At 41.2% G+C, this 26,924-nt stretch overlaps 1 protein-coding gene across 4 annotated transcripts in view; it reads right to left on the bottom strand.

The window, feature by feature from the left end:
* The window catches only part of ddb2 (damage-specific DNA binding protein 2), a 76,153-nt gene extending 52,885 nt beyond the window's left edge, over window positions 1-23,268 (bottom strand). For 2 of the 4 annotated variants that reach the window (XM_037107257.1, XM_037107255.1), the window contains exons 1-2: window positions 23,027-23,268; window positions 22,743-22,852 (exon numbers count right to left, since the gene is read on the bottom strand). The gene's annotated coding sequence lies outside the window, so the exon portion shown is untranslated. Of the gene's footprint in view, window positions 1-10,772; window positions 10,862-22,742; window positions 22,853-22,941 lie in introns of all 4 variants that reach the window. The other 2 variants (XM_037107256.1, XM_037107258.1) reach the window with 2 other exon arrangements.
* Window positions 23,269-26,924: the final 3,656 nt, after the last annotated feature.

The following is a 26,924-nucleotide window of genomic DNA, read 5'->3' as shown; positions in this document are numbered from 1 at the left end:
GATTCCCGTCTTAAATTTCTTCATCATGATGATTTCTGACACTTAAGTACTTGCTTACAACTAAAGTACTTGCTAACAATACATACATACATACTTTGTTATTTTGAGTGTCTTACTTTAACATGTATTGAGTATCTTTACACTGTGATATAGCTACTTTTGCTAACGTAAAGCAATGTAAAGCATCAGAATACGTCTTCCACCACGGTTCAAAACGGGTCACGCACAATGCACATTAATATATCATAGTGGTCTGTAGGTGCAATTTGTATTCACAGAGTAACTGATGGCTTTAGAGGCAGATGTAATATGCACTTGTAATGAAATGGAAAGGCCTCCTTGAATTCCCCGGTGTGGAGGGGTCTCTTCGTTTTCTTGCCTCTTGCACCTCTTGCTCTCATGTTTATATAACAGTATAGTCTCAATCATTCTCTCCAGCTGGTTGAAGGTTACCAGGGGCAAGAGGGGTAACAAATGGGCTCTGCGCACCATCTGAGAGCTAGCAGGCTGAAGGCTGGATAATGGCCTGTCATAATGGACAATATAGGCAGAACCCTCCTGAGACCAGGAAACCAAAGAACAAGTAGGCTGAATTATTCATGGTTACCATGGCGGCCCGCACAGCTGCATTACATTAGGCTCTTCATTAGCCGTGCCGTATTCTACAAAAAGCTTGAAACTAAAATATGACCAATATTTCCCATTGAGGGAAGACATTATCATAAGCTCTCGTGGGGGTTTATTCCTGCTTAAATGTGCCTGAGTGCTGACCTTCCTCACCACAGCAATAATGTGGTGGGGATTAAAATGTGATTCCATCCACGACAAGAGCTTCTCATGCTTATTCTAATGATGGGTGCACTGTGACAGCTTGGGCTCGTCTGACACTGCAGTCATTTCCCACTAATAAGACACTTAACACAGGGCCTCTCGCTCTTCTCCTCTCTCTGAATACTGAGATAGACACAAGTAGGATGAAAATTGCACTCCGGGTTATATTTGCATTCAGCTACATGTACAAATCCATCTGTCAATCGCGTTATATTTAGAGAGAGGTACGACACTTTCTATATTATAAAAGCTTGCATGCTTTCTGTATGCATATACACAGAGGGAATGATTTGGAGTTTTTGTCATAATTTTCATAAAGAATGAATTCAGAAGAATTTGCAAGTGAGATTAGGCAGTGTATTTTCAATCCTACGCAGGAATTTATGGCAACATTAGTTTGTGACTACAGAAAATTCAGAGCTTCTCAGCCAAAGTCCTGAGCTGTGCTAAGTTGTTATCTCATTAAAATCTGGAGCATCATCTCTTATATGAATTCTGCTCTGCTATAAAAGTGGCAACCTTCAAGGCTCAGACGAGGCTCTAAGTGACAACTGGACTGCTCTTGTAGTGAGCAAACACAGCAGTATTGCCAGTGTACTTCATTCAAAAAATACATTTTCATGCAAATATAGCACCACTGCCTCAGGACACAAGCTCTCCTCCCAGGATGAAAATAGAGCAAGGAATTTATGTAATTTAGTAACTCTTCTTTCAACAGATACAAACATTTCTCTCCATGGGTTCATTAAGCTTGAGTTATGCCCATGGCCACATAATTAAGCAACAACTTTGAATACAACTTTTCACTTGTATGTTAATGAATTGTCAATATGACACGCAAAACTCACGAAAAGGTGAAAAAAATCACAAGTGCCTTTTCAATTAAATCCTTCAAAACTGTTGTGATAATAGCATCCTTGAAGTAATTCTGATGCCACAAGTTTTTGTTTGTAGAAAACAACAGATAACTGATGCAGTTCACCCAGTGTTACACCCAAATACATTTATTATTTTTTTCTACAGATTTATCAATCTCAAATTTAAAGCTATCAAACAAGAGAGCAAGTCAACAGCTTTGCTAGCAGCTATTTGAAAATCTTCATCTTTTCAAGGGAAAAAGATAATGTCACCAGGCTAACATGCTCATAGTGGAGGATCTTCATAAGAACTCCAGGACACATCAGGTCAGTAACTTAAAGCATACTAGGGGTTGACCAATATTCTAACCCCAAAGCATACCCTGCTACATCCTCGGTTTAACTCTAGATGGGACCATAATTTCCTAAATAAACATTAGCAAATAAACATTTTGTTCAGTTCTTCAGAGACTGTTAACTGAGGAAATAAATCAAGTCAGAAGTATGATTTTTTTCTGTATTTCTGTATTCGATTTATTTTTGAAACCAGCGGAGTTGTCCCCTGCTGGTCATCAGACAGAATGCAGGTTTAGGACACTACCATCCACATTTAATACAGTCAGTGTGGCAATCTGTCTAGTAGCTGTTGAGCTATTTTCACTCCACAAACGTCAACCTCAGGGTAAAGCTAGAGGGGATAGTTAGGGGATCACTAAAGTCATTAAGACTGCTCCTCTAGACAAAGTGGACACCTGTACAAAATGTGATGGCAATCCATCCTGTTGTTGTTGAGATGTTTCTGTCTGAGCCAAAGCGGTGGACCAACTTGCCAGCTGACTGACAGGACATTCCCATCCCTAGAGCGATGCTGCTAGCATGGCTACAAATTACCTCTTGACAGAATTTATACTGGAAAACAGTGCCAGGCTGTAAAGGTCCAGTGTGTAGAATTTAGGGGGATCTATTGGGAGGAATGGAAAATAATATGAATGCACAATTAATCATGCTCAGTATTGCAAGGTGCAATATCTAAATGTTACATTTTAATGTGTAAAATATATGACAAAAAACAGCAAGATAAAGTGTGAAATGTAGTGCTGAAGAGATGCCCTGGCTTACAAATCTTGCTCTCCAGGTGTGAGTAAAACATGAGTGTTTGGCACAAATGTTTGTTTTTTACTTGCAAATGCAAATTTTGATGCAAAAATGACCATTCCCCATATATTCTCTAAATTAAATAAAGCACATACTGCTGTATTGATCGTTTCATAAACTAAGGATTTGTTTAAGTGAAATTGTGTGAACAGCCTGCAACTCCCAGCTGTTGAAACCAGGGAGAGATGAAAGCAGTAGCACGTCAGCTGTGCTGCTATTTCAGTCATCGACCGTTGCACACACAGTCCATCATTTATTCATAGGGGGCAGTCTGTCAGAACAGGATGGCTCATGTCGGCCACTGTACCTCCAAACCTGCAGCTCAGGACCAGCGAATTGCCAGGGAGATGGTTTAAGGGTCATGATACCTTGACAGTAAAACTGACCTGTCAATTATCAGAAGCAGCTCACTTTACAGCTGTAAAAAAAAAAAACAACAACCCTGAATTAATCTACACAGCTGGTGAGATATAATGACAGCAAGACCGGGGCAATTAGTCATCTCACATACGACTTTGTTCCATAAATGGGAGCCTGACACATGCTGACACACATGTACTTATTCATTCAGGCTCATACAGATGCCACACATGCTACATTAGCAGCCAGTTATGCATGTGTGACCTTTCATACATAAACAAAGCACACACACAGACGCAGAAACCTGTCCACCCATTCAATCACACACATTAATCCGTACACACAAACACACACTCACACAGTAAAGGATCCATTTTCAGGCGGAGCAAAATGATTAGCACTGCTGAAACATGAGCGGTTATTAAAAAGTCAATACATTGTCATTATAAGTGAAGACTGTTCCCTCAGAGTGAAGATATTGATCCATTCATGTGCTTACTGGTCATCGACCCGGCCAGTAATTTGCTCCCAAACAGATTTGAGATATGAGGTTTCTATTCCATGATGGCCTGTATCTCTGTTACATCTAGAGATGAGGCTTCTAAACTGATATGGTTTTAGGGATTCAGTAGGATTTAAATGTGTCCATGGGCACATTTAGGGCACATTTTTATTCCCTGTAATTGTTTACTATCTCACCACAATTTCTATTTAATAGACTGAGTCATCTTGGGACTTTAAATCTTATCATTTGATACTCATAAGTAAAGTGAGTTTGCCCTCTTTTCATCGAATTTACAATTTACTAATTTATGAATAACTATAACTATTACACATCTATAACTACAAATCCATGACAACTGGGCTATCCTCCATCTGCTGATGAAAATCATATGATATGACTGAACTACTGGCACAGCTTTCTCAACTGGTGTTTTCAAGGTCAAAAGCAAATTATGATCCTCAGTATTTACCCATTTTTTGAGACTGCATTTCATTTTTCCTAAATGTTTTTCTGCTGGTTACTTGTTTTGATAGCTGGTGATCAAAAAGAGGCAAACTACTGTAAGAAATAGTTTTCATCTTCTATGTTTCAAGCATCTCAGTCAGTATGTTTGGATAGCTAAAGCTTATTCTGTACTACTACTACCACCACCCACCTTGTTTATACAGTATTTACTGTCTAGGTATCAACATGGTAGTAAATTCCTTGCCTCAACATTTTGGGAAATAGGCTAAATATGATGCTTGAGCCAGTCAATGATTAGCTTAGCTAAACAAGAGGAAACAGGTCGATATAAGACTTGTTCTGTCCACAGTAGGGAAGCAGGTTGTTTTCAAGAAATAAAAATATCATATATTATTTTGAATGTATTATGATCATTACAAGATTAATCATTATTGGATATCATAGTTTTGCATTTTCAGTGACAAAACTACTAAAATCATGATGATGTGACATTTGCTGGCCAAATAAACAGGCACGAAACAATTTGGTTATAGTACTATCTACTAATCCAACAGTTAAGGTGAAAAGTTAACAGAGAAGTTAAGTGTACTTTTTGAGAAACCAAGGCTTTTGTTCAACAGTTGTGCTGTCATTAAAAACTGAACATCAGAGTAAAAAGCTCCTAAGCCATTTGATCACAGAAACACCCCACAAATCAAAGCAAACCGATTATCTGTGGACTTCCACCTCCAGTGCTTTTACTCAGCCGGTGTGACAGGAGTGTTTGTCTTCGAAACAATGCATTATTTAATTGGATATTATTCAAAGGTAATTCAAATGCAGACCTAGTCATAAGAGAGACCTTGAAGATTTATGTTTGCTTAATCCTTTGAATTTGTGTATGCTATGTGATTCAGCAATGCACTGGAGCAAAACCCAATCATTTGAAAAGAAAAAAAAATGCCCTCTTTAATATTCATAATCCCTTTTGAACTGTAAACTCCATCTGTAGTTTAAAGTGATGACTCGTTCAAAGCATAATCTTAATCCTTTTTTACGCAGCTTAGTTCTGAAACCAAAGGGAACTGGGGGAAATTGAAAGCTGCCATCAATGCAATAAACCAGAATCAAATACAAGCAGAAGGGCACAATCTAATTCTCATACAAGGTCACTAATGCTGTTCATCTGTGTCCCTCACTGCTAAGCAATGCACTGTTGCACAAGACGAGAAAAGGAAATCCAGGATCTCCACATTAGAAAACTGGATTCTGTGGGGTTGTGAATAACGTGAGAATCCATATGTCACAACCTGTGAAAAGTTTACCACAGCAGGTCATTATATCTTTCAGTTTTCATTAGTTTGGGTTTTCCTAAGACTCTCCTGGCTTTATTGTGTTCACAGTTCTATGCTGCATCTCTGTGTATCAAACTTAGACGACAGTGATTTGGGAATTGTGTGAGAGCAAGGTCAACACTTTACGCTGAGTTGAAACACTTTTCTTTTTCTGTAATCACAGACGTACACCACAAGTGTCAATGCAAGGAAATGCATTTTTTAAAGAATAATTAAAAACTACACTGTCAACACAGGTGAGGTTGGCCCGCCAGGTACATAGCCAGTTTTGTGAAATATTTAGTTGAAAGATGTACAATCCACCACGCAAACACTCTATATGTCACAAGGCATTGCCCAGGTTTCCTTACTCACACTAAGAAAATTGTAAAGAGTAACCATGAAAGAGGGCCTGCGTTAAGGATTAAAGGAATTAAATTCATATTGGGCGATCATGCATCTAATTATTAACATCAAATGGCAACATTTACAGGAAGACACGTGGTGGTTGCATTTTGTCACAGATACCATGACCACACCACCTTTCTGTGACCTTAACCAACTGTTTCTGCAGCCTACTGTAACAATAATAATATTTTGTGAATAATGGCTGTGATCCTTCCCTGAACTATAACTATAACATATTAGTTATAGTTGTGCAGATGACATGATTTTAGCAGCACTGGCTCTGGATTATCTACTTATCTATTTAACTATTTCTCCATTTTGGATGAAATCAAAACATAGTCTGTGTGCGACCACCATTCCTACAAACTCTGGCCATGCAGCACTGTGGAACTCTGTTTTCTATTAATGGTTTAATGATTCAATCAAACAATTACTGCGCGCTAAATGAGTAATTTGTGTGCATGTAAATGTGCAATTAACATGAGAGTTCCATGCATGATTACGGGCTGTTCCAGTGCTGGGGTTAACAACAGTCATATAAGATACAATTGTATCTAACCTGCAGACAACAGGATATCAGTCGCTCAGGATCAGGAAGCATGCAGGTTTGATCAACGAGACGGTTTTTATGTCTCTTTAAAGAGAGAGAGAGAGTTCACAGCTGAGGACACACTATACAAATCTCTTCCAACTGAGGTATCCGGTTTTACTAACTGGATTATGAGTGAAAGTCAAAGCCATCAGACAGATTAGGCTGCATCAAGACAAGGTCTGACCAGTCAGTACCTCTCATATATGACAGATTCAAAGTGATTTACTGTCCACATTGATGCAAATATAACATAAATAAACAGACTTTCTGAAGGTTAAATATCAAATCTTTGTCACTCTACAGACAGTGTCTTGTGTGTCCTGATAGTACATCTAGATCTCACCGAGGCAGATTGCAGTTCACGCTACGCATTAAGAATGTGTCTCGAATGACCACTTGAATGACAAATTTGCTGCTGAACATGCAAACAACCAGTCACACAGTTTCTTTTCCACAGACAAGAGCCAACACTTGACATCAGAGGTCTTGAGTTACAACTTATAGCAGGGTTCCTGTACAGGATCACATTATATAGAGTATACACGTACTGTATGTAGGTGATTTTGTTGCTGTTAATCTGTGTCTGACACCTGTGGTGTTAGAAGTATCCAGATCTCTTACTTCATTAGAAGTAGAGAGACTTAAACTGGCAATACACAACCTTTATGCTTTGACTTATTATTCGGAAGTAAAAAAGGATTTCAAAGTGTAATGCCTGTGATGATATGATATCAGTAAGCAAGAAAACCTGTCTACTAATCAATACAACCAAGCTACTATGCCTTTTTCATGGCCTGGAGATTGAGGTTTTCAAGGTCAGATTGGGATTCCTATAGATTCCTTATTGCACTGAACAACAGACAGGCTGCTAACAGTAGCCATGCTGCTAATGCTGACTTCACAATAGTGGCACCAGCAGCAATACTGTAGAGAAACACAAGGAGGGAGGAATGGTTGAAAAGTTGTCTGTTTTTACCTTTACTTTAAAATATTAGCATCCCAATAGATTTTAAGTATACAAATGGACCATCTCAGACTCCTACATATAATATAACTAATTTGAATTACTTTTAATACTGCTGGGTGGCTTAACCTACAGTGATGCATTATATTTTCTTTATTGATTTATATGAACTACTTTTGGTTCAACTTAACAAAAAATGTTATTCTTTACAAAACAATAACTGTTTCCTCACCTCATGTAACTTAATTGAGGGTTAACATTCGGTTGCCTGTTTTGTTGTCTGCGTCTGTGTCTTTTTTCACTTAGCTTTATGCAATGATGAACGGAGCACTGGGAGTTATGGATGGGTTAATTAGCAGCGAGAGCTCATCTCATTAGACAGTGAATGCCATCAGTGCTGAGTCTAGCATGCTGTCAGAGCTCTGATGACACATTCCTCCACAGACCTGCTTCAGCAGCTCTCCATGTGTATTGGTCTGTTTATAGACAGTGACCAGCTTATCACTGAGACATATCATTACATGTCTGTCTGTCTGAACACATCCCTACACTACTTAACACCTATTCTTACAGCATGATTTGATGTGTAAATTTTCTGATGATGATCATTCATATATTTCTCAGGAAATGTTTTCTTAACTTATTGTAACACTATTTTGTTGAGTAACTGCCTCGGCAGGATTACGGCTGATGTTTCTCTTCCTTGTGAACATATCCAAAAGCATTTTAAAAGATAACCATATACATAAATAATACGTATATTGAGGGAACAAAATATAGAAAAGGGTAAAGAAAATGAGTAAATAGATGTAGAAGAAATACAGTTTTAACTCCCTTTTGGTTAAATAAAAAGTAGCTGAAAATCTGGTTTCGTTTTGCAAAATTCACCAAAAATAAACTACTAAGTATCATATATAATAATTTAAAATAGCAAACTTCAGTTTTTTTGCTCAGTCAGTGACTCGAGCACCGAGTCTAATGGCCGTACATATTTTCACCTCAACCGTCTGTTCAGTTTGACAACTTTATTTCCACAGATAGATTCCTGCATAAACGGTCTGATATCAGATGCAAAGTGTCTCCAATTTAGAATCTAATTAAGTTTGATCTAACCGAGTCATGGAGCAGGTGTGACTCCCTCTCCTACCACACTGTCTCCTTATCTGTGACACGGGACGCTATCCAGAATCGAGCCACAGTCGCATTTCCATAGCACCTTGCTTACCATTTACACATTTTAATAATCTAATGATTCTGGCAATTGGACATTAAATGTCTTATTTTCTCATCAGGAAAACCACAGGAGCTTTCTCCATGTTGGTCAAACACAGATCATTTGACAAATCATCCCCTGTAGCAAGCTTAATGTCTCGTGCATATTCATAGCTTTTTCACATTTCCAATCAAAGTGGCTGGCAGGTCTCTGGTGTGAGCTGTGCCTCTCACTCCTCTATGAATCATTCATGCTGTTTAGCTCACAGTTGTTTGGGTGCATCTGGCTCCGAGAGGTATGGGGTTGGCCAAATGGAGAGGCCACATGGCGGCTCCAGATGTTTTGCTTTTGTATATGCACAGCTCATCAAAAACAACAAGCGCTGCCACCCTAGAGTCTCTGCCATCTGGGAGACACCAGACAACAGCTTCTCATGCTCCCCGGTGAATTATTGGAGGGCTCTTTTGAAAAGATAGGAGTTATTTTCAGGCAACCCCCTAATGCCACATTCAGCTATGAAGACTGGGGCACTGAGTCAACCGCTATTACATTTGGGCAGCAGGCTGCTAATTTGAAGACAGTTATTGAGCTTGAGGGCCATGATTCAAAAAGCATCCGCCCAGCTGAAGGGTCCTTCAGCAAACTGCAGACAGCTCGGGAAGATGTTTTGTAGTTGCTATGTATCTGACCTTCCTGTGTAAAACAGTGCCGAGCAACTTGACTTGTTTCTGAAGGGATCAATACAAAAAACGATTAACGATGCTGTTCCAACACTACTTGTCTTAAGGTTTTTATTGCATCTCAGCATCAACCAAAATGATCGGAGAACAGTTAAAGAGCTGAAGTTCACTTTTTCACTCAAAGTTTTTGAATATCTGTCAGGTAACATTATTCTGAATGCTATGCGCTGTGTTTCTCTGCAGGCTCTTTGTGTCCGGCCCCCTGTGCACATCACACCCATCCCCAGGTCCCTGCCACTCTCAGTAAAATCATTATTTAGTCCTTTTGTAAGCAAGCAGTGTCCCAGATCACAAATTAATCTTTCATATGTTTCCAAGATCTAGCCTTCTGTAATCCCATCTGTATGAGACACAACAAAGCACAGCCAGAGAGCGCCCATGAATTATTCATTCATTTCTCATGAAAGGCTTTCGTTATGTCTGTCATGTTTCACTCTTGCAAGGAAAATCCATTGATCCTTGCCTTTTCTCTGACAACAAGAACAAACAAGCGACATCACATAGCTGTACGTTTTCTCACACTCCGACAAAGAGATCTGACAAAAAATGCACTGGCTATAAAGCAATGTATAATATGCATACGTGCATAATGTGTACACACATTACAAATGCTCAGTCACACACACTGTGCGCACACCACATTAAACACATCTCCATGCTCTTAACTAATAGCTGCAAGTGCAACCTCAGGGAAAATGTTTGAACTAGAACACAGCGAGGCACAGTGGATTAAGTCACTCGTGCCTTGCCAGCAATCATTTATCTCCAGTAGTATTATAATATAATGGGCATGTCTTCCTTTTTGACAAGTTGCCTTCATAATTCAGTGCAACAGAATAGAGAAAACAGCATTGTTAACAAGAAAAGGCTTTAAATCACAAGCACGGAGTACATTTCCTGTAAAATATTAATGTGGAAAGTGTGTTTGTGTACAAGGAACAAAGGGCAGAGTGTTGTACATCAATGGGCTGACAGTGCTGCAGGCTTCACAGACCGGGCTCTGCTTACTCCAGCTATGGCACACTGTGTATGTATAGGGGGTTGGTGCATGGGGGAAAAGAGAGAGGGTCATTTATAATATATAGGCCTGCCGGAGCGTGAGGTGTTGGGTCTGCTTAGGTTAGTGTGCATAGCTCTGTGTGGCTGCTCCTCACCTCGCTCTGAGCACTTGCCTTATTTACTTTAAAAGCTTTCCTCTGGAGCCTTGTTTAGAAACTTGGGGGGGGGGCTGGATGGATAAGACAGATCCAATTGACTAATACCTCCATTTTTACCATGATCAGCCTATTGCCTTACAAGATTGGGAGCAGGCACAACTCTCCCTTTGAAAGTCACATAGCCTTGTAAGTCCACATTAGTGTCTTGTTACCTGGAATGTAATGAGGTTAGTCGGGCAGTTGTCTGCGGGGTGCTGCAGTTATGCTCTTGGCTCTCAGGTTGGAGGCATCTGACTGGATCCTATTAAGAACAACACTGTGGCTTTATCTCTATTCACAGTGATGAAAAACTGAACATCAGACACATTAAAGAGCAATGTATACTCACCGTGCACCTGTAGCTTGTTCTATTCTCGTCACTCATGCTTATTTCATAGTACGCTGCAGCTCTGATATGACAAGTAGCTTGTGCTGATTGTGTGTACTTGACTATGTAGATTATACAGCAGCTTGCAGGATAAGAGTGCTGTTGTTGGCCCAGCCTGCCTCCTCCCTGCCTGTCAGCGCCAAGCGGAGATGAGCTTGTGGCCCGTTCTGTCTGCTGTTAATCCTGCCTGTTCTGCTTTGTCAAAGCTGCTGTTTGAACAATGGAGCTGTCTTCTTGTCTGCTAATTTAGGAACAAACATTTGCCTGCGTAGCAAACAAGCTCTCCCAGGAAGTGCTATTAATAGGATAATTAAGCAGACGGTAATGAGCAGGATTACTGCTAATTATGACAAGATTTGTTTTGGCATTTGCCTGAGAGGCAGCGGAGTGTTAAAGTCTGCACAGGAGTTCATCACTGCACCGAGCGAGCAGGCACCTGAGTAAACAGACTGGGACTCACTGGGGGTATGGGTGTGCTACGTGCACACACTGTGCATGTGTGTGTTTGTGCGTGGATAGGTGGGTGGGGGGGGCGGGGGTAAACAGAGGAACGATAATAGCAAAAGCACAACAATGCCAGAGGTATTGCCAGGCCAGGCTATCACTCTGAAACAAGGTCAATCCAGCCTGCCACCATCTGATTTTATGGCTGTAAGGGGCTGCCAGCTGACCTGTACACAGCATCTATATCCTGAAGCTATTAAAACATCATAATTTCCCAGTCGAATGTTGGGTTCGTACAATGCTGGAATTACTAAATACAATACACCGAAAAAGATCAATATTCGATACCACAGGGGAAAACTGACAATTTTAGAAACAATTGTTTTTTCTCTGGACATTAGGCCTTTAAAAATCTTGAGTGTGAAAGCGAAGCTAGTACCAGTGTCTTTACACTAAGTCAAGCAAGTATTGAAACTATTTCAAATATGTACAAATCAATAAATAGATTGCTATCAATTTTTCGTTAATTTCAACGCTAGTCGAACATGACTTCCAACCAACAATCCACAACCCAAAGATATTCCATTCACAATGTTATAAAACAGAGAAAAGAGGCATGTTTCCAGGTGGTATTACTGTTGGCACCGCTGCTCCAAAGACAACTGGATTGCTTTCGGTTTTTTGAAAGTAGCAGCTACCAACAACACAGGTCCAAACATGTTTATTCATTCATTCAGTCTGTACTGGAGACAGTCTGCCTTCACTTTCCCAGGAGATTTGGTGCCCAGACAGACAAAATAGCACAGTGAAAGTGGAGTTTATAGGGAAGCAACTGAAGCACTGATATTGTAATTTTTCTACAGCAATTACACTGTGCCATCAACATTAACTTCATAATAAGAAGTTAAAGCATAATAATTGTCTATTTCCTTGACTTTGATATACTGTCTTACGTATTGTCTTTTCCAATTCATATCAACCAGCCCTACTAACTGTCAGAGGATTTATTGTAATGGATCATGGAAATCCTCTTACCTCATTCAGATAAGGCCTGGTAACATATAATAATTATGAAATTTGACTGATAAGTAAATGCAAATGGATAAACTTAGAATACAACTCATCAGACACACCTGTGGAACACCTGTGTTCATCTTTGTCTATCAGGACAAAATGGATGCTACTGAATAAAATGGCAGCAATTTATCAAAAATAATCTCTACTGTGTCCATTTCTGCTGTGTTTCTCATATGGGGTCACTTTACGTTTTCATCACATTATCACTGACTTCTCAAATCTTCTACATTAAAAGTATATATAGCATGTGATTTGCATTAATTCAGTACTGGCTATATAAAAATTTTGTTTGACTTGGGTGAGGCTTTTTTTCCTCTTCAGAACAAAATATTTCATTTTCAGGTGACAGGAGAAATGTGATGCAAGTGAGGAAGCAAATGCCTTTTTCAGACGACTGCACAATATTGTTTTCAAAAAGGTTTGTTATCTAGCCATTTTTTCTGTCATTAAATGCTAAAAGAAGTGTTGTTGTTTTTATCTTTTATTTTGTCATTTTATCCGTCAACAATAATTGATTCTTTTTTTGTTCTTAATGCTTTGCTCCTTTGCAGCTAACAGCAAGGACAAAAAGGCAAATCATCAGTCTCATGAGAGAAGTCTGATTATTTTTCAGTGTATTAGTGTGTTATTAGTTGTGGTATTATTGTCACTCTCTCCCATGATAAGAGATTAAATAAGACTGTTCGTTCCTGGAAACGCAGCAGTTGGAAGAATTAAACCGTGGGGTGACTTTAACGGAGATGAAACCTTAATTCACAAGATTCAATCAAAATCTGACAACAAACAAGCCTAGTTGAGGTGAAGGGGAATCTTAATGCGATTGTAGCTAAAGCTCAGACAGTGAGCCGCCTCCATTAAAGCATGCCACACGGCCCAGCAGCTCCAGATAAGACAGCTGAGTCTGGGATTTAAAGCTTTGGCTTATCGTCATCTTCACACCACTGTCTCACCAAGAGCAGAGAACATGGCTCCCAAATCCTCTCCGGCTGGCAACCAAGTTTGTCTTGGCGCTATAGGTGCAGTCCAAGTCTGGGGCAGGTACGTTAATGGGTTATAGCTCTCAATTAGGACCTTGATCTCTCAGCCTCCTCAAAACACACAGCAGCTTTGGCACGCTAACAAGACTTTTGATTCTGTAGCAGAAGCTGGGATGAGATTATGGAGAGGGAGAGCTGTGTGAAGCACTGTTTCAGAAATAAAATTGCTTTTATTCCACCCAACATGTGTTCAGTGAGATTAAGGCATAATCTTACAACGTTTAATAAGAGCCCGTTTGTGGCCTTCCGGCTGAGGCAGAAAAAGTGGAGCATGCCTGCTCTACTTTAAATCCTGTTTATTGAATTATAAAGAACCTTAAAGGATCAGCAATGTGACTCATACATTTAAATATTTGACGGTATTTTCACGTCAAAGCACATCATCAAGTTAAGTGTGCAGTGTTTTGAAAACTTTTTTTGGCCAACAATCTCATTTTCAAAATATAATAAATGAACACAAGAGAGATATAGAACATTTGGGGGATATAGCAGAACATATTTCATGTAAATTCACGCAAAAGGTCAATTATCAATTACCAAATGACATTGGGTAGGATATGAGTAATGATCCCTTTATTTAAGATTCAACACTGAGGAGACAACATGATAAAATGCAGGAGATTTGCCACCACAACCTACATCCAAATCCTGCTCTATTCTCAAACATAAGGCCATATTGGAAATCCCTAACCTCAATTTATGTAATCCAAAGCCCTTGCATGAACTTCAGCTTGAGCTCTGGCTTTCAAGAGGTATTTGGAAGTTAAAGTCTCAGATCAGATTTGGACAGATTAGAATTAAGAGTTGGAAGTCTGGGAGGGGTGGATATGAGGATTTGCACTGCTCCACGAGACGGCCTTGTCAGTGATAAGTTATACTGAGCCACGGGTAAGAGGATTGCCCAGACTAATCCGAATCAAAAGACATACCATGTGAATTACATCCCGAAACAGGTTCGCTTACAGAGATTAGGAACCTGCATGTAAATCCTGTCATACTCTACTTGGCGCTGGAAGATGAGCCTGAAAGAACAAACACAAACATGTGCTTTGTACCCTGCTGCAACTGCTGGCACCAGGTCGCCTACCAAAAATCGGCAGCTTCCTTGATTACAGCTTTCTTTTTCCTATTCTTTAGAAGATTAGATATCCATTGATGAGACTATCTAGGCTAGGCACACTAATTATTCACACCACATCTAAGAAAGTGCTTAGACTGAGGGTTGAGAATAGCCCTCCACTAGTGAACTGGCACCCACAGACACCCACATAGCAGCCTGCTCAGCCCTCCCATCCCTCCCTCCCGCCTGCCCGCCATCACTAAGCTAAGCTCTAGTTCAATGAAGCATTTATTTCTCTTCCTGTTTGACATGGGTGATTCTATCACGGCATCTGGCAGCAAGTGCTGTAATACAAGGCTCTCTGTTGAGACGTCAAAGAATGTTACTCTCTGCCGTAGTGAAAGAAAAAAATAGCTTACATTTTTTCTCTCCCTTTTTTTTTTTCTCCAGAAGTACTGAACAAACAAGACTTGTATCCCTGGCCCAGAAATGCTTCAAAGAGCACATGTCTGCTGGGACTGGCTGTGAAATGTAGAGCAGCGTTGGCTGCTTAGCTTTGCATTTCAGCCAGAGCAAGCTCATAAGAGCACTGCAGAAATCTGGGCAGATCTGTAAACCAGGGAGAGTGGAGGATGAGCTACAAGCTCGCTCGCTGCAACATCTACCCAAGGTGGAAACATGCTACTGCAAAAAAAACACAACAACTGCAGTTTCATAACTTTTCCTTTGCTTACATATTTCATTCTGTCTGATATGCATGCTCACAGTTGTGAGTAATAAGACACAGGGCTACCATAGGTTCTGCTACTGATAAAAGCTGATGAATAATAACACATCTTAAAGGTGGGATGAATCTGTTGGGCCCTCATGTGTACAAGGGATATATACTATGGTAATTACCCTACACATCAAGTCTTGTGAAAAATGCAGCAAAGCAAAGCTATTTTGTTGTAGATTGAATGGATGTAAATGCTTTAGGGCACAGTGTAAATGGAGAGCACTGAGACGAAAGCAGTAGGAGCCGGCATAAGAAAAACCATCAAGCGGTGGTGCAAAACTCTCTGCAGCGCTATGAAGCATGCCGAATAGAGGTCTCTCGCTGCAGTATAATGGCTCATAAAGCCGCAAATGGTATTTCCACTTCATTCAGTCTCAGGGCCAGGTTCCAAGCAGCTCCTCAACGATGGAATTGAACCCATTAGCAATCGATTAAAGAACCAGCAGGCAGTCACCACTCTGCCTGCGGGGAGGACGGAGGATGGCGGGGGTGGGGGCCTGTCGGCCAGCCAGCTGAGGCTCCTGGGGATTGAGGTTCAAATCTTTGTTTATGTAGAAATAGTGGCGAGCACTTTAACCTCAGATCCCACCCCTGTGGAGCAGATTATGACAGCCAGATTGTGAGCTCTGAGATGCAGAGCATGGCGGCTTTTGATTGACACATCATGTCACTGATGCACAAGGTACAACATGTCCCTGGGATAAGACAGCACCCACAGGGCACCTGTGACTCCTCAAGAGAGGGCTGGTTACCAATTTTAATGAGCATATTCATAAGTCCTATCGAATGTTTGAGCGGCGGATGTTTACCTAGACCATGAGATATGAATGATGAACAATTTGACCTTTGGAAACAGATTAGAATTTCAATCAAGTGACCACAAACCAATCCATAAAACTATATGAAAATGGAGAGGATTCATGTAATCACCTCAGGCTTAAAACCTGTTAAAATGTTCTCTAAAATGACTCATACAAGTTTGAAGATATAAATTGCAAGTGCAAATGCGAGAGTATAAATCAGAATTCTACTTAATTCTATTGTGATTCTATTCTTCTTCATCTCTGTACCACTCAGTATATTCTCCATACACATCAGCCTGTCAGCTTTTGTTCTTGGGGCCGACCTTTGCCTGCATGGGCCTCATAACTGACATTTTCAATTACACTGCAAACAACTTATCAATATGCATGGATTTCCCAGCCAATATGGGAGCAAACAGAGTCGTTTGGAGAGCCGAGTCTGTCAGGGGAGAGAAATGGGGCAGACATGTCAAGGTCAGGATTTTGTTAATGAGGGACGGGCCGCTGAATAATTGAATGGGCTGAGCAGTATCGACTGTTGAAGCAGAAGCGTTTAAAGCGTTGGCGATCGTTAAGGAAAATCCTCCCAGCACTTTATGTTCCATGGCAGTAATTTATGCACGGGCATCCAAGCGGGTGCCCTATGGTTCACAGCACTGAATGCACAAAGCAATGAGTGGATTAGCCAAGCACACTCTAGAAACAGCAGCCAAGCGTGCAAGTCATTCCTGTGGATGAAGTAATGACTCTGGCAGTGCAATTATTCAGCTGTGCATTTTAAATACACAGACAAATGGCGGCGAGAGAAGCGTGGAATATTTGCTCTGCATACCTAGCAGAAACATGGAAAAATAGGTAATCGTGAACAGAATGTCAAGGCTGAAAGTGATCAATCTGCAAATTATGCATAGCACAAAGCACACTGAAATACAGAGCAGCTGTAGCAGTGGCAGAGGGTGATCCAGAGTCAGGGAAACATAGCATGTGATTTTTTTTAATGCTATGTAGTCTGTAAACAAGTTCATAGAGAGAATAAAATAAACGATGATCTGATGAACAACTAAACCGATGACTTCAGCTGGTACCGCCTGATTCCCTGGCAGACGTGACTGGGATATTTGGCCGCAAATTCTGATAATTGTGGGATCAAAGCAGCAGATGTAAATGCGTGTAAACAAGCTAAGTAATGCTTCTTTAGCCAAATGTGCCCTTTGTTTTGAGTGCAATCTCAGCCATTTTTAATCTGCACCACGAACTGCTCAAGCTGTTGTTGTTGCAGTAACATACTCGAGCAGTGCTCAGGCCTTAAAGCCTCCACCCCTCTCCCCTCTCTGTAGGTTGGGAGCGTTGGGGGGCTTCTAATCCCTCTATGTAATTACTGCTCCCTGCAATGGCCAGACCATCTCTGTGTAAATCAGATTAGCTGACCTAAATCGCTCTCGTTTCTCTCTACCCCATCAAACAATTCCTTATCTACACCCAGAGAGCTAAACAACACACAGACACCACTCCTCCAACCTCCCGCCCCCCAAAGACATGGCCTGTTTATTTGATCAGCGCAGGAAAGCAAACAGTTTCTCCATGATACACAAACAGGCTGGGCTGGGTCGGCCCTGCTGGGTGGCCAGAGAGGCGAGGGTAGGGCTGAGTCGCAGACATGCAGATAACCACCTCCATCACGTCCACAACTTCCATGCCGGGGAGACATTAAAAGCAAAGGAAGCGAGGCAGACACATAACAACGATGTTGCTCAATGCGCGGTAAATAAAGGTCACCGAACATGATAGAGATGTATTGCTCCTCTCTGTGCTGCCTCCTCGCCTCCTTCCCATCCAATTTATTCCTCAGGTCATACATTTACAACTTTGAGAGAGGGGGAGGAGGAGGGGCACGGAGAGGAAATGCTGCTCTTCAGTGGGAATAGAGACAGGCTAAAGTAAAGAGGGGGAACAAATGAGGTCTGTGATCCTGCCTGTCCCCTCCTCTCCCCCCTCCCTCCCTCCCCCCCTCCCGAGCCCCAATCAGGCTGAACCACTGCTCTCAGCGCGACAGCCAGGCCTTTGTTGCCGTCTGAATGGAGGTTAAATATCCCTCGAAATCAGAGCTCTTTGGCTTTCTGGACGCATAGTCAGAGACCCAGAGCCTTTCACATGCTAATGCCTGTGTTTTTTATTTCCTTTGTAACCATGGTTAGACAGCGGTATCATGCTAAAGGGCGATGAATAAAGCGGGTGAATTTGTTTTTTTCTCAGCTTTTTTTCCTTTCCTCTTTTCTCCCATCCCTCCCTCACCCTCCTTTCCCCTCGCTCCCTCTTTTATCACCATCTCTGCGAGCCAGCCCACATTCCATCCCCCTCCTGCAGGGGTTTAAAAAAGCACAGATGGTCTCTCCTGACCTGCTATTCATCATTGTGTCAAAAGCTTTGTCAGAATAATGCTCCACAACAACAAGCTGAAGGATTTTATTTGTTTCTATTGACGAGGCCCGTTAATTTCACAGACGTCTCATTAGGCTTAAACCACCAATTAATTTCTTTTGTTCTCATTAAATGGCTAATTCTAAACATGAACCGCGCTGACAATGAGCGCTGCTCAGAGCCAAAGCCAGACAGCGCCGCTCCCGCCACGGAGCTACTGGAGCGTGAAGCAGGCAGGTAGAGGGAGAAAATTGAAGAGCAGGAGGGAGTGTGAGATGGGGAGGGGGGGGGGCAGAGGAGAGAGAAAGAGAGAGAAAGTGGTGGCGATAGCAAGAAAGAGTGAGGGAGCGAAGAGAGAGCCCTGACAAAAGCCTCTGTTAATTTGTAGACGCCCTTAACACTAGGCATGGATGGCAACTCATTAACTGCTTGCAGATTTTTTCTTTCCTGTCGGGGGATCAAGTGGCCCTCAGGAGTAAAGGTTGCAATCATCTGTTGGTGGCAGCAGCCACCACTCAGCCATGAATAAAAAACGAAAATAAAAATGATAGCAGAATAGATCAAAACACAAATGGGAACAAAACAAAAAATGAAAAGCACAGACTAGGAACCAAGGTAGTAATTTTTCTATTGGAAGTGTGCTCACAAAAGCTATCTTGTGCCTGCACTCCATTATGGCAGTGCAAGCTGTCATTATGGCCAAGGATATATGGAAGCCTCATAATATCCAGAGATTGGTAGTTTGTTAGACAGCACTGTACAATTTGCTGCAGCCTTGAAGGATCCTTGAGCCTCTCTTGACAATTTACCGAGGGAATTGCCGGAGCGTTGCCTTTTGTCTGCTGGAGACACAGGGGCAATTATCCAGCCTCCTGTAATGTTTCCCTGACTTTAATCTCCTGGCTGAGAGCGTAAAGCAGAATGGGTAAGGTTTCAGAGTGCCTCTGGGTTCTATTAACACACAACTGCTGTTTCTGTTCAGGCCAGGCAGCCAAGAGAGGACTGCAATCTGACAGACAGGCCTCCCCTGGGCTTTTAGGGAGAAAACATGATTATGTCATAATATATTTTCGAAAAGAGATCCATTTGAAAGATTGCCCCTCTGTCTTTTCAATCTAACATGGCTCTGCTTTTGTCAGGCGCAGTGGGAGCACTGGGAATGACAGATGCTTCAATGAACCAAACAGGAATAGAAATAAAGTGTTTACCAGGAAAAAAAAAAGAAAAAAAAAAATCACCAGAGACCGGAAGCAGGGGCAAGAAATCCAGTTTCACTAACAATTTCATCAAACAAATCTTATTAGTCTGGTGTCAAAATTTCCCTGGGTTTATTTAACTGTATTTCTGTGAAAGAAAATACCCTGCAGAGCTGTCTTGTTCATAAAAGCACACACATGGTTTTACTTATAACTCACACATACTGCCACCATAAATAAGAAAAAAATATATCATTGCAAAATGATAGAAGCGGAAAAATCAGTCGACTCATTTTCTTCAAGCTAATTGAAAGATAACTGTTAGCTTTTTGATCACTGATTTTCCATTTTTGAGCAGAAATGCCAAAACATTCTCGATTCACACCCATCAAATGCTTTTCTTTTACTATTATTAAATAAATATAATATAATATATTATATTATATTATATTATATTATATTATATTATATTATATTATATTATATTATATTATATTAACTATATTAAAAAAATGTGTGTGTACATGCATTTTGCTTTTCTTTTACACAAGCATGGGACCGTGCTATAAGGCCTTGAAATAATACTGCAATATATTTAGGATATATTGCAATCTATAATATACATTATATCTTGGTATTTTGAACTTCACTTCATAAATGTGAGCATTTGGAAACAAAATCAAATGTGACATTTTTGACTAAATACCTCAATATTGATATTACAATATTGTAGGGATGACTTTTGGTGCTTTCACAAATTATGGACAAGACATTATCAACATAATTCTTTTGAGATTTAATAATCATCGGGAATGTGGATATAATGACTAAGTGGGTAAAGGTAAGTATTGGAGCTCAGAAAATTACATTTCTTCATGATAATGCAGCCTTTAAAACCAGAAAAAGACAAGCAACCACTTGTACCATGTCAAAATAAAACATCATCCGAAGTTCATGATGATAAATAGACTCTTATCGTGATAACGATAAAGTAAAAATGGCTAAGCAGTTACACCCAGTAAACATAGGTGATTGGCTCCTGTTTTTTTTTTTATCCGACTGCATCCAGACGACAAAAAACATGTCTTTAAAGAGACTCCATTGTAGATGGAGAGAAAAGTATTGACATGCAAACATCCTTAATGTCACTGTGTGCCATAGCATGGCACCTGGAAAAGGTGAAAATTAGTGTGTTCATCTAGGTGTCATGTTTCCGTCACTGGAGCTGTTGTTGTATAACGCCTGTGACTACTTCCGTCATTTGACCTGGAATTGAATGCTGACTGTACATTGTAAGGCCAGATGTTAGATGGTGTCTCTCTTTGGGCTGTGGGGAATTGTTCAGAATTGTTTCATACTGTTTTCAATTTCAATATAGACCATAATTGTCAGATCAATCAACAATCAGAAGAGATAGGTTCACTAACCAACAATCATTAGCTGCTGCCCTCCTGTCGACCATTAGATTTTCCATTGCTGCTCGATTTGAAAACTTTGTCTAAAACAAGGTTTCTATCATGCCCCATAGGTGTGCCTGTCCACTCGACTGAATGGAGGTAAATGTATCACTTCGAGGCTATGAATAACACTCGAGCTTCACAAAAGAGTATTTGGACAGGGTTGAGCTCTCCAGCACAGAGATCATGCAGCCACTTTACTTTTACTTATATGTGTAAGAGCTTTCTAAAAAGCCAAGAGACAAGGGTGGGCAATCTTGTGATCAAAGTATATACGCCTTTTAGAGTGTAGGCTGCTCTCTGCACCTCTCCAGTGATGACTATAGTACACTAGAGGGATACTGGAATGAGAGCATTTGCTGGGAGGAGAGCAAAAGGTCCAGTGTTTCTTAATAGAGTACGGATGAGACAGATGCATTGCTCAGATAACGGGTTAAATCCATGACCTCTGTACCAGACACAAAGAGCCGCTTAAGTTACCATTGCTTTTGTCAAGTTTATCTGACAGCAGATCATCAGAGCCCATTATTTGACAGCAGATCATCAGAGCCCATTATTTTGTTTTTGTACTTGAAAAAGAAAATATAAAAATATATATGTGCGAATTCATCACTGTTTACTGCAGCGAGCAACAAATCGATAACGGCAAACTTCTGGTGGAAACTGTTTTCTTCTTTCAGTTGCTATCTCACCAGAAACACTGTACGGATTTCAGTAAATGCACACTTGAAAAACTTGCCAACATCTACCGTGTGAAGACAATACTGTTCAAAAGACTGATCAGAGGAATTCAACAAAGTATCATCCTGGACAACAACCTCTTTTCAAACTCAAAATAATGCCGTGAGTAGTTACCTCAGAGGCCTATTCTTCCAGTCAAATCAACCTGAGGTGGCTAACTCAGTTAGCTTGATTTGATTGTTGATTTGAGTCTGGATGGGAGCGTAGGCTATCTGTGTTCCCAGGGTTGTATGTTCCCAGGGCCTTAACGGACATATAGATAAAGCTTGTTCAAAGGTGCAGAATGAAAGATCTCTTTTCCTTAAAAATGATCATTATGATTGCAGATGCTAATGAAAAATTAGTTTGGCCCAAAACAACAAAGTAGTTGTGGGGGGGACATGAAAATGTCTGAACTGTATTGCCCTAACTAACCTAGCAATATCAACATTAGCTAGCATAGCAATGTTACCTTGTGTCACAAACTTGAAGTAGCAGATGATTCAGGCAACAACCATATTATGACATGAATGCAGATGAAGGAGAGAGATGGAATATCACATTTTGTTGCTGAATGTTATCAATAACACGTCCCCAGTTCAATTTCAGTTAACACACATTAACCCTCTTAGTGTGCTCTCTTTATGTGTATCACAAATCTGGGGAAACTAGCACTCTGGGAGCTATTCTGCACACCTTCAGTTTCAAAGTTCATTTAGAATATATCTGGCGCTGTTATCACATGAATATATATCAAACACTCACCGACTGAAGCCTTCCCTGGTGACCGTTGTCAGGTTTCCTTTCCAGCAGCTGCGGCTAACATTAGCCTAACTTCCTGTCTGTTGGGGTGGATCCCAGTAGTGGTCACTTCTCTTCAGAGCAATACAAAAAAAATATCAAACAAAAAGTCCACAGAGGTGTATATATACATATTAAAAAAAAAACAAAAAAAAACAAAAACCTCCGACACCACCCACACCTCTGCTGGTCACCTGTACGAGCTGTAACGGGCGGTTATTAAGACAGAGTGTTGCTAAATTACTCACCACTTTAACGTTAACGTTAGCTGCTAGCGCAACATCCATAGCTGGAACATTTTCGCGAGTGTAATTACAAGATAAGGCAGTTAAGTAACATTACAGTATACGGTGCTCACATCTCAGCTAGCAGCCTGGCTTACTGACAGAAATGTTAAATGTAAACTCTATTGTTAGACTGTTGGTTTGTAGCTAGCTGAACACAGTTATGAGTAAACCAGCAGGAGGAACAGACAGGTGCACTAACTAACTTTGAACTGAATGAAACGGATTTTCTCCTAGGAACGCCTTTTTATTTTATTAGAAAAAAATGCATCTAACTGATGTATAATGATTAACTGTTACTGACGTGCAGCCTTAATAATAGTATTTACATTTATAGAGAGTATATAGTCGCATTTACAGCAAGTATCAGAGGATGCAAGTAATGGAGTAAAGTACAGTTTGGGGTACTTGTACAGTACTTGAGTATTTGATAGCTTTAGCTACTAGTTAGTATGATTTGTAACATATGTACATATCTACTGTATGTCCTGGAGTACTTGAACAAAACCATAATGTTGTTAAGCATTACTGAAGCACTTTAAATTAACTGGAAGATAGATAAAACATGGCTTTCATCTCTGAGAGAACAACAAACCAAAGGCTCCATCCAGTTTAGGAAGTGTACAGTAAGTCTTATTTTGCCCTGAACATGATTTATAACATGGCGGTTTAACAAATAACAAGCAACTCAAATGATTATCGACACAAACAAAGATAAATCCATATTAACCATTAATCCCCCTCCCTTTAATACGTCTGAGTATGTGATCAAGCTGTTAATGAGATTTACGGTATATTAAAAAAGATGTCTTACAAGTAAACACAGGCAGTGGAAGGGGCCAAAGGGAAACACAGCTCCCACCACTTTAGCTCAGTTCCACCATTTCCTCTGTAATTAGTCGTGTTGCTTATACACCTCCAGCTGTGCCTTAATCAAAGAATATGTGTGGAAATATAATTAGCATGTTAGCATAATGCATATAATAAAGAAGTACTTGTAGCTGAGTTGATCTCAACATCAAAGAGCATGTTGGTTCCTTCTCAGGGCATTACTATCATAAGAATCTAATTACTCCCTGTATTGAATTACTGGATTTTAGTGGATATTTGGAACAAGTACAAAGAAATGTCTCGACAGTAGTCTCGCCTTCCAGTGAAATACGGCCGTTACAGAAAGGGTAGCTGTGAGAAGATGGCAAAGCGACATACTGATAACGTGTGGTCGCCTGTTCCTCGGGACACATCAGGAGGAATTTCGTTTTTTAGCTTCACGGCCCACCAGCTGCGGTGACACAAACCTGCCCAGTGCAGACAGTGCCTTGACCTCAATATCTAAAATAGCATCCAGTCCAATACTGTGCCTGGGCCCTCTCACTAAGCTCTGAGAGTCCACAGGGTGAAGTGCAACATCAAGTTCTCATGTAGAAAGTCCTGTGAACATCAGTAGTCTGAACACAGCAGCGAAAGCAGCTGTGGCGGCGGTGGCGGCAGCAGCAGTAGCAATCCAGCCTAATCCAAATGAATCCGGGTCTCCCAGGTTTGTTCATCCTGGTTGGAGGGTGATGACTGCTCTGCTCTGCTGGGGTGCTTATCTGCTGTCAGTGGTCGGTGGCTGTACAGGCCCCGTGTTATCAGGGCTCAGCCTGCTCAGGGATTGGAGGGCCCATGGAAAGTAAACAGTGAACCTGTCCTTTGCTTATCTATCCCAGGAGAGAGCGTGCGTGTATCGTGTGTGTGCATGTGTGTCTATGTGAGGGAGAGAGAGATGCACAAAGAGAGAGAGAGAGAAGCTTGTTTCCATAGCAACCTCCTCCTTTAACCCCCCTCCCCACATGCACACACCCCTCCCCTCTAGAGGAGAACCCTGGTGGTCTTTGTGTAATGCGATTCCACTAGAATGCACTGTGGATTAAAGCTGCACTGCCTTCGGGCCCTAAGCAGGGCAACAGTGAAGACATTATTACCCAGATCAAATGCTGTAATCACTAGGCACTGGGGGCTTTCACATCCATTGCAGATAAAACCTAGGACTGGCAATACTCAGGTGATTAGGGGATTATTATTCTGCATTTCAGCACGGTGCCAGTCCCTCACTGTTGAGAAAAAAAAAAAAAAACCCTGATTCTCTGTGTGATGGATAGGGGAGGGTGGAAAACAGAATGCCAGCCAAAAGGACCAGCCAGCATTCTGGTGGACTGTGATCAATGCCTGGCAAGTAAATCTACAAAACAGAAAAAAAATAAAACATTCACACAGTGGTTTGCATGTGTGGGCCCACATATTGGCATTGCGGACCCCCCCCCCCCCCCCCGATTTTCTGTAGGGTCTTTGAGTCTTGGCTCTAACAATCTGAGCAGAAGTAGAGAACTGGACTATGTTCTTATGTTTAGAGCTGCTGTAAAACACTCAGCCATTCTGCACTGTAGCCCTCGAAATAGAACAGGGCAGCATGGGCTTTTGCATGAGAACCTACTGAAAGCCCTCCATTGAGAGGTAGATCAGCGGAAGGCAAGACAATGACCCCCTTAGTGTCCAGCAATAGGCACTCAGGAGGTACAACCTTTCATCTGCAGATATTCCACTGTTTGATTAAGTGAGGAAGAAAATTCTACTTGAGCAAGGAGCTTAAGCTACAAATGCACACAGGAAGCACACACTTGAGCGATGTGGGAAAAGAAAGACTATAGCCTTTAACAAATGAGCCCGTGAGAGCAGAGCATGGCGGCTGGCTCCATGCTGAAAGCATCCGGCCCTGCTTTTATAATCTAACAATAACATCTCTGAAGAGGCAGCCATATGAAGGGCTCACAGCTTCACGCACAGAGTCCTACAAGAGCCTTGCTCTGGAGTGGAAGGACTGGGCCATTCACCTCATCCTTCCCAAAAGTACTCAACTACCTAAAGACCACTCAAGAGAACTCGAGAGCAGTGTTTGCGTCATACTTCTGAAGTGGCACTGCATAAAAACGCTGCCTTATTGTATTACTCTGAGGCGGCTGTGCGGGCTCAGCGCTGCCATCGTACATGGATGCAACCCAACAAACAGTGGCAGCTGACAGGGACCACACTTGGTTACAGTACACTGTGACTTTGAAAGTTTGTTCCTCAAATATTAATGCAAGCTCAGTAATTTGCTGAGTTAAAGCCACTGCCAGAGGTCCCTAGCAGCCTGCCCAACAACACCCACAATGTCTTCCTCTCATGTCTGCGGTTCTCCTGAGACAGTTGTCAGCTCGTATCTGGATGCATTTACAGCCATTTACTGATGTACTTCCATTTACTGTCAGGGAGAGCCTGTGAGTAAGTCGGCATGTCCTGCAGACGCTGACTAAAGAGAAGGGAGCGCCCTCACTAGCAGCAGTGCACGGGGCAATCAGCACTTTGAGGACACAATTCTGGTTTACAGAGCCAAGAAACATTCAGCATATCAATACGTGCAGTGTATTTCCCTCAGTTCCCTGTACAGTCCACAGCTGGTTTACACTCCCTGTCCCACAAAAGCAAATAATAATCTGTGTCTATAAATATAAAACTGCCTTACTCAAAGGAATAGTTTGACTTGTTTGGAAACGTGCTTATTTGTTTTCTTGCAGGATGTGAGATGAGATGATTGATACTGTTCCCATAGATTGTGTGGTAAAAACAAAAGCCAGTCATCAGCTAGTTAGCTTAGCATAGAGAGTGGAAATAGGAGGAAAAAGCTAGCTTGTCCAAAGGTGACAAAGTTGGCCTACCAACACCTTTAAAGATCACTAATTAACAGAGCATACCTTGTTTGTATAATCAAAAAACTGAAGTGTAAAAACAACACCGGCTAGTTTATGTCCTGGACTGTTTATTGGCCAGGAGCAGTGACTTCCTG

Source organism: Acanthopagrus latus, chromosome 8 (genome assembly GCF_904848185.1).
Source record: "Acanthopagrus latus isolate v.2019 chromosome 8, fAcaLat1.1, whole genome shotgun sequence".
NCBI classification, from domain to species: domain Eukaryota; kingdom Metazoa; phylum Chordata; class Actinopteri; order Spariformes; family Sparidae; genus Acanthopagrus; species Acanthopagrus latus.
The sequence above is the reverse complement of the archived record's forward strand: the minus strand, read 5'-3'. Positions and strand labels throughout refer to the sequence as shown.